Source organism: Meriones unguiculatus, chromosome 16 (assembly GCF_030254825.1).
Source record: "Meriones unguiculatus strain TT.TT164.6M chromosome 16, Bangor_MerUng_6.1, whole genome shotgun sequence".
Lineage (NCBI taxonomy): Eukaryota > Metazoa > Chordata > Mammalia > Rodentia > Muridae > Meriones > Meriones unguiculatus.
The window spans coordinates 26,878,136-26,887,662 of NC_083363.1; positions in this window are offsets into that span (position 1 = coordinate 26,878,136).

Consider the following 9,527-nt stretch of genomic DNA (forward strand, 5'->3'; position numbering starts at 1 on the left):
CCAAATTGAAAGGAAAAAAGAGAGTGGAATGAGTTGAACACCCTCATTTATGTTTTTCTGTTTTCTGTCTTGGGATGCACTGCCTCACACTCCTTCCCCACTGCTGTCAAAACAGACTGTTATATTCTAACCATGAGCCAAAATAAGCCCTCTTCTTTCCTGTGTTGGCTTTGTCAGGTATATTGTCCCAGCAATGAGAAAAATAACCATTGTGGAAGGAGCCCATGATGGGGTGAGCTGTTCACTTGGCCCAGAAGCAAAGGCGGGGGGGCAACATCCCATAATTCCCTTCAAGGACATGTCCCCAAATGACCTGCTGCTTCCCACTAGGCTCCATCTCCTAAAGGTTCTGCCACTTGTACTCTAACGCCTAAACCTTCAACACATTGGCACTCAGAGGACTCTCATTGAAACCAGAGCAGTGAGGCCTGTGAGCAGAGTCTCAGAATAACAGTCTCTAGATCTGGCAAGAAATAAAAATAATGAGTGTCTGTCTTACCAACTGGACAAGACCTGTGAAATCAATACTTGTATGCTGATCAGCACAAAAGGACCCCATACAGCATATCCTGCTGACACGACTGCCTCTGACAGCTCAGCCTTCCTAAAAAAAGCTGTTTGGTGTAAGGGAGTTGCCTTGTGGCTTAAGATCATTGGGACTACATGTTTAACTCAGACAACATCTTGGGTTTCACCCCCAGCTTACAACTATGAGGAAAGGTCTAGAACTAGGTTATTGCGATGTTTGAAAACATTGGAAAGTTTATATGGCAGCTTTCATATTATGTGATTTAGAAAGCAAGCTGAGTGTGTTGGTGGTGCCTGTGCTTTCAGCACTCACAGGCTGAGACAAGAGACTTGCCGGAGGGGAGCCAAGATGGCGGCGCCGGGAAAACAGCGCGTCTGAGGAGCAGGACAGCACTTTCTGTGCAGAGACCAGGAGACTGAACTCGGGGTCCTGAAACTACATCGATCGTGTTTCCCAGGTGAGGGGAGGCTCCCATGGCGTGGGAATCGGTCGGGTCCACTCACGGATACCCAGCCAGAACCCAGAAGAAATCCCGGGTAACGCAGGCTTTGGGTCTCCGGGCTGGAGCCGCAAGCGAGCGGGTCCCAGCCACTTTCCCAGGCTGATCCGTGTACCTGAGACTGGGAGTCCCAGTCACGGGGGGACCCCACGGGGAAGCAGGGTTGTGGGTCTGATCACAGGTCACCCAGTCTCTCCCCAGAAGGTCCCCTCCGCCATCACAGCCGAGCTCCTGCCGCACGCAGAGAGCTTTGCGCTCAGCTCAGCGGTACAGACAAGCTGTGCACCCCAGTACAACAGGGACTGGGAACCCCTGTCCGGAGAGGACCCCACAGAGAAGGAAGAAACCGTGCTGCTGGGGTCACCTAGGGAAAGTCTAGCAGACTGCAGATTTCAAACAGACAGAACTGAGTGCCCCAAGACACCAGTACACAGATTACCGCAGCTGATCACTAAATTTACAGCAAGAAACCCAGAAGGAGGGCAGCTGCCCCCAGGACTTCTCCCAGTGAGAGGAGAGCCCTCTTGACTAATCAGGACCACAGTTACCACCCAGGTCTCTAGGCCTGAGGTGAGCTGTAGCAACTCCTGAAAAACACCAGACATCCAGGGACTATACCCAAAAAGATGGGAAGGCTTCCTTCAGGAAAAAACATCTTCCTGCCAAAGGGATTCTCTCCACTACAAGAGTCCAGGAACAACCAGAAACTAAATTCAAACAACTAAGATAGCCCAATGGGTAGAGGACAGCGTAAAAGTTCAACCAACAAAAGCCAGAGTATTATGGCATCTCCAGAACCCAGTTACCCAGGGGCAAATAGCCCTAGACAACCCAGCATAAATGAAATTCAAGGAGACGACCTAACATCTATGCTCAAGAAGATGATAACAGAGGAAACAAATAAAATACGAAAAGAAATAGAAGAAGCTGAAGCCAAAAAGTATGTGGCCTTTAGAGAGGAAATGCTTAAATCACTGAATGAAATAAAACAAACAGTGGATTGTTCAAACAAACAGCTGAAGGAATTGATGGAAAAACATGAAAATACAGTCAGACAGGGGAAGGAAACCAACAAAATTGCTCAAGACCTGAAGATAGAATTGGAAAAATTAAAAAAAAACCACAAATGGAAGAAATTGTGGAGAGAAAGAACTTAGGGAAGAAAGCAGGAACTACAGAGGTTAGCATAACCAATAGGCTACAAGAAATGGAAGAAAGAATCTCAGGTGTGGAAGATACAAAGGAAGAAATAGATGTATCTGTCAAAGAAAATGATAAATCTAAAAAATTCCTGACACAGACCATCCAAGAAATTCAAGACAACATAAAAAGACAAAACCTAAGAATAATAGGAATAGAGGAAAAAGAAGATTCCCTACACCAAGACCCAGAAAATATTTTCAACAAAATCATTGAAGAAAATTTCCCCAACTTAAAGGAGAGGCCAATAAGAAAACAAGAGGCCTATAGAACACCCAATAAATTAGACCAGAAAAGAAAATCCTCCCGCCACATAATAATCAAAACTGTAAGTATACAGAACAAAGAAAAAATACTAAAAGCTGCAAGAGAAAAAGGCCAAGTAACATATAATGGCAAACCCATTAGAATCACACCTGACTTTTCAACTATGAAAGCCAGAAGGGCCTGGACGGATATCATGCAGACCCTAAGAGAACACAGATGTCAGCCCAGGCTACTATACCCTGCAAAACTCTCAGTCCTCATAGATGGAGAAAACAAGATATTCAATGACAAAAACAAATTTCAACAATACCTACAAACAAATCCAGCATTACAAAAGACACTGGAAGGGAAAATACAACCCAAGAAAGCTAGCTACATTCAAGAAAACACAGGAAATAAATAACCCCACTACAGTAAAACAAAAAGCAACCAAGCACACAACCGTATGACCATAGCCAACATCAAATTCAAAGGATCTAACAGCCACTGGTCATTACTCTCTCTCAATATCAATGGACTTAATTCTCCAATAAAAACACACAGACTAACAGAATGGATGCGTAAACAAAACCCAGCAATCTGTTGTATACAAGAAACACACCTAAGTCACAAAGATAGACATTACCTGAGGGTAAAGGGATGGAAGACGGCTTTTCAAGCAAATGGACACAAGAAGCAAGCAGGAGTAGCCATTCTAATATCTGATAAAATAGTCTTTCAACCAAAATTAATCAAAAGAGATGGGGAAGGACACTTCATACTCATCAAGGGAAAATTCCACCAAGAAGACATCACAATCCTGAACATCTATGCCCCAAATACAAGGGCACCCACATTTGTTAAAGAAACATTGATAAAACTTAAACCACATATAGATCCCCGCACACTAATAGTGGGAGACTTCAACACCCCACTCTCAACAAAGGACAGGTCAATAAAACAGAAATTAAACAAAGAAACAATATCTCTAACAGAGGTCATGAATCAAATGGACCTAACAGACATTTACAGAACCTTACACCCAAACACAAAAGAATTCACCTTCTTCTCAGCACCTCATGGAACCTTCTCCAAAATAGACCACATAGTTGGTCACAAAGCAATCCTCAACAAATACAGGAAGATTGAAATAATCCCTTGTATCCTGTCTGATCACCATGGAATAAAGCTGGACCTCAGTAACAACAGAAATAGCAAAAAACCTACACACACATGGAAACTGAACAACTTGCTACTAAAAGACAGCTGGGTCAGGGAAGAAAGAAAGAAAGAAATTAAAATCTTCCTAGAACTCAATGAAAATGAAGACACAACATACCCAAACTTGTGGGACACAATGAAAGCAGTGCTAAGAGGAAAGTTCATAGCATTAAGTGCCTTCAAGAAGAAATTTGAGACAGCGCATTCAAACAACTTAATGGCTCACTTAAAAACCCTAGAAAAAGAAGAAACAGACACACCAAGAAGGAGCAGACGGCTGGAAATAATCAAACTCAGGGCTGAAATCAATCAATTAGAAACAAATAAAACAATTCAAAGAATCAATGAAACCAAGAGCTGGTTCTTTGAGAAAATCAACAAGATAGACAAACCCTTAGCCAAGCTAACTAAAAGGCAGCGAGACACCATCCAAATCAACAAAATCAGAAATGAAAAGGGGGACATAACTACAGACACTGAGGAAATCCAAGCAATCATTAGGACTTACTTCAAAATTCTGTACGGAACAAAATTTGAAAATTTAAATGAAATGGACAATTTTCTTGATCCATTCCACTTACCAAAGCTAAATCAGGACCAGGTAAATCAATTAAATAGTCCTAGATCCCCCAAGGAAATAGAAGCAGTCATCGAAAGTCTCCCATCCAAAAAAAGCCCAGGACCTGATGGTTTCAGCGCAGAATTCTACCAGACCTTCAAAGAAGAGCTAACACCAATTCTCTTCAAACTATTCCACAAAATAGAAACAGAAGGAACATTACCAAACTCATTCTATGAAGCCACAGTCACCTTGGTACCTAAACCTCACAAAAACTCAACAAAGAAAGAGACTTTCTGGCCAATCTCCCTTATGAACATTGATGCAAAAATACTCAACAAAATACTCACAAACCGAATACAAGAACACATCAAAGATATCATCCACCAAAGATATCATGACCAAGTAGGCTTCATCCCAGATATGCAGGGGTGGTTCAATATACGAAAATCCATCAATGTGATCCACCATATTAACAAATTGAAAGAAAAAAAAACCACATGATAATCTCCCTAGTTGCTGAAAAAAGCCTTTGACAAAATCCAACATCTATTCATGTTTAAAGTATTGGAGAGATCAGGGATACAAGGCACATATCTAAACATAGTAAATGGGATATACAGCAAACCTATAGCCAACATCAAACTGAACAGAGAGAAACTTAAAGCAATCCCACTGAAATCAGGGACAAGACAAGGCTGCCCACTCTCTCCATATCTCTTCAACATAGTGCTGGAAGTCCTTGCTAGAGCAATAAGACAGTTGAAGGAGATCAAGGGGAAACAGATTGGAAAGGAAGAAGTCAAATTATCACTATTTGCAGATGATATGATAGTATACGTGAGTGACCCCAAAAACTCTACCAGGGAACTCCTACAACTGATAAACACCTTCAGCAAAGTGGCCGGATACAAAATTAACTCAAAAAAATCAGTACCCCTCCTGTATACAAAAGACAAAAGGGCTGATAAAGAAATTAGGGAAAACAACACCCTTCACAATAGCCACAAATGACATAAGGTACCTCGGAGTAACCCTAAGCAAGGAAGTCAAAGACTTGTATGAAAAAAATTTCAAATCTCTGAAGAAAGACCTAGAAGAAGATGTGAGAAGATGGAAAGATCTCCCATGCTCATGGCTTGGTAGGATTAACATAGTAAAAATGGCCATCTTACCAAAAGCAATCTACAGATTCAATGCAATTCCCATCAAATTACCAACACAATTCTTTACAGACCTGGAAAGAAAAATTCTCAACTTCATATGGAATAACAAGAAACCCAGAATTGCTAAAACAAGCCTCTACAATAAAAGATCTTCTGGAGGTATCTCCATCCCTGATCTTAAGTTGTACTATAGAGCAAAAGTTTTAAAAACTGCATGGTACTGGCATAGAAACAGAATGGTGGATCAATGGAACCGAACAGAGGACCCAGAAATAAACCCACACACTTATGGACACCTGATATTTGACAAAGATGCCAAAACCATACAATGGAAAAAAGGTAGCATCTTCAACAAATGGTGCTGGTCCAACTGGATGTATACATGTAGAAAAATGAAAATAGATCCATACTTATCACCCTGCACAAAACTGAAGTCCAAGTGGATCAAAGACCTCAACATAAAACCAGACACATTAAATCGGCTTGAAATAAAAGTGGGGAATACCCTAGAACTCATTGGTACAGGGGAAAACTTCCTGAACAGAACTCCAACAGCACAGGCTCTAAGAGCAACAATCAATAAATGGGACCTCATGAAACTGAAAAGCTTCTGCAAAGCAAAGGACACTGTCATCAAAACAAAGCGACCTCCTACAGATTGGGAAAGAATCTTCACCAACCCTTTATCTGACAGAGGACTCATATCAAGTATATATAAAGAACTAAACAAGCTGAAAAGCAGCAAACCAAGTAACCCACTTAAAAAATGGGGAAGAGAGCTAAACAGAGAATTCTCTGTAGAGGAATACCAAATGGCAGAGAAGCACTTAAAGAAATGCTCAACCTCACTAGCCATTAGGGAAATGCAAATCAAAACAACCCTGAGATTTCACCTTACACCCATGAGAATGGCCAAGATCAAAAACTCAAGTGACAACACATGCTGGAGAGGTTGTGGAGAAAGAGGAACCCTTCTCCACTGCTGGTGGGAATGTAAACTGGTACAACCACTCTGGAAATCAATCTGGCGTTTTCTCAGACAACTAGGAATGGTGCTTCCCCAAGATCCAGCCATACCACTCCTAGGCATATATCCAAAAGAGGCTCAAGCACACAAAAAGGAAATTTGCTCAACCATGTTTGTAGCAGCTTTATTTGTAATAGCCAGAAGCTGGAAACAACCCAGATGCCCCTCAACTGAAGAATGGATGCAGAAAATGTGGTACATCTATACAATGGAATATTACTCAGCAATGAAAAATAAGAAAATCATGAAATTTGCAGGTAAATGGTGGGATCTGGAAAGGATCATCCTGAGTGAGTTGTCCCAGAAGCAAAAAGACACACATGGTATATACTCACTCATATAGACATACAACATAGGACAAACCCACTCAAACCTGTGCATCTAAAGAAACTAAGCAAGAGAGAGGACCCTAACTAAAATGTCCAATCCCCATCCGGAAAGGCAAAGAGGATGGACATCAGAAGAAGAAGAAAACAAGAAACAACCTAGGATACTTCCACAGAGGGCCTCTGAAAGCCTCTGCCCTACAGACTATCAAAGCAGATGCTAAGCCTGATGGGCAACTGTTGGGCAGAGTGAATGGAATTTTATGTAAGAACTGGGAAATAGTAAGAGCTGGAGAGGACAGGGTCTCCACAAGGAGAGCAACAGAACAAGAAAATTTGAACACAGGGAACTTCCCAGAAACTCATACTCCAACCAACGACTATTCATGGAGATAACCCAGAACCCCTGCACAGATGTAGCCCAGGGCAGTTCAGAGTCCAATTGGGTTACATAGTAATGTGAAGAGGGACTGCCTCTGACATGAACTGACTGGCCTGCTCTTTAGTCACCTCCTCCTGAGGGGGAGCAGCCTTACCAGGCCATAGTAGAGGACAATGCAGCCACTTTTGATGTAACTGACAGAAAGGAGAGGAGAAAGGAGAGGAGAACCTCCCCTATCAGTGGACTTGGGGAGTGGCATGCATGCAGAGGGAGGAGGGAGGGTGGGATTGGGAGGGGAGGGAGGGGCTTATGGGGGGATACAGAATGAATAAAGTGTAATTGATGAAAAATTTAAAAAAAAGGGAAAAAAATAATTTAAGAACCTTAAATGACTTTCAAAAGTGGAGGAAAACATGGAGTTAGTCAATTTACATGGAGCACGTCTCGCCCCTGGGGGCAATAGTCTCCTGAACCTACTCAGACCTCGGACACCACCACTGCTAGTTCTAGAACTGATGCAGGATGTTCCAACGAGAGGGTTAAGGCTTCTCATAATATTTCCTATAAGCCCACACCTGTTTGTTTATATCCCCCATTTTTATTCATTATTAGCCAGATAGAGCCCAGTAATTGTGGTAATGATACTTGCTTTTTTGCCCAATGCTGCAATGCTAGTAAATTTACTAGCTGGTTACTCGCATGCCTCGCTGGGTGCCTGTGCCCGTTGATGCCCCTCACGCTATGACTCTCTTCAGACAGAAAAGGGATCTTGGAATTACAGCTGCCATTGCTACTGCCATCTCACTGGTGGCTGTTGGAGCTACCACCGCAGCATTAGCCATGAGTCATACTGGGCAGACTGCTCAGACCCTGAATAACCCTTTAGCCAATGTAGCTCATGCCTTAGATGTACAAAAAGGAATTAATGCTCAACTAAAAGGAGGTTTGATGGTGTTCAATCAGAGGATTGACCTCGTGCAGGAGCAAATTGATACCCTATGGCAAATCACTCAACTTGGCTGTCAATGAAAGTATGCTGGACTTTGAGTTACTAGCATACAACATGAGATTTTTCCCTGTGCTGCAAATCTGTCTAAACAATTGTCTAGCTATATTTTAGGTAATTGGACTGGAGAATTCGATACTACGATGGAGCAGCTGAGAGTGGCCATTGTCATGGTAAATTCTACCAGAGTGGACGCAGGACTAGCCACAGGATTATCATCATGGATTGCTGCAGCCATGAATCATCTGAAGGAATGGGCGGGCATGGGTGCGTTAGCAGGCCTTCTGGTGTTGGTCACCTTGGTTTGCCTGTGGTATATATGCAAGATTAGAGTCTCACAACAGCGTAATGCAGCCATGACCATTCAGGCCTTTACAGCCATTGAAGCAGGACATTCTCCCCAAGCATGGCTGGATACCATAAAAAGCCAAAATGTTACACTCAGGATGCGAGGCTAAGCACTGCACTCAGGGTCAGCCGCTTTGGACCCAGAGAAGAGCATGTCTGATTGCATGCGGGTTGATGCCCCAGGTCCCGCCTCCGAGAAAAAGGTATCAGACGGGTCTGATGCTCTTTGGGTGGATGACACCTAAATGAACATCAGTACAAAGTCCCAATTTATTTCTAATATCAGAGATCAGACCTCTACTCTTGCCTGGTGCGTCTAAAACAAAAAGGGGGAACTGTAGAGAGCTGCGTAATGCCGCGCCTGAAAGATGGAGCTGGTTTCCGCCTTCCACCTTCCCGATGGTGAGTGCTCTCTGTCACGAACAACTCCACATTTGGCTAAGGCCGAGGATCTGGCTTGCTTCCATGTATGTGGACCTATCTGCATTGCCCACGTGGCATGCTGAGGTTGGCTACCCAGAGGCTATTTAAAGTGGGCTGGCTTTACCCAGGGTCAGATGATTGTTCAAGGTTCCTGAATAAACTGCATTGAAAAAAAAAAAAAAGAATTAGGTCAAGTCACCGGATGACTTGGAAAGCCTGATCCTGAATCCCTGAGCAGTCTGAGACCAACAGTTCAGAGGCTAACTCAGGAGCCCTAGAAGGGACTCCTGTGTACAAGTTATGTTAGAAGGGCAGGAACAAAGTCAAAGAGTGCAAGAAAACTCACTCAGTCTCTAAAACTAGCAGATAAAAATTGAGAAGCAAGCTAGTGATGGCATGCAGGGAGCAGGGGTACCAATGTATCCAAGTCTGATATGTCTGTGACGCAGAAAGTTGTACATATTTAATAAAAATAATCCCTGAAAAAAAAAAGAGACTTGCCATGAGTTCAAGGCCAGTTTGACATATAGAGTTCCAGATCAGCCTGCATTTAAGGAAGAAAACAAAACAAAGCGACCATCCATCACATGGCCAT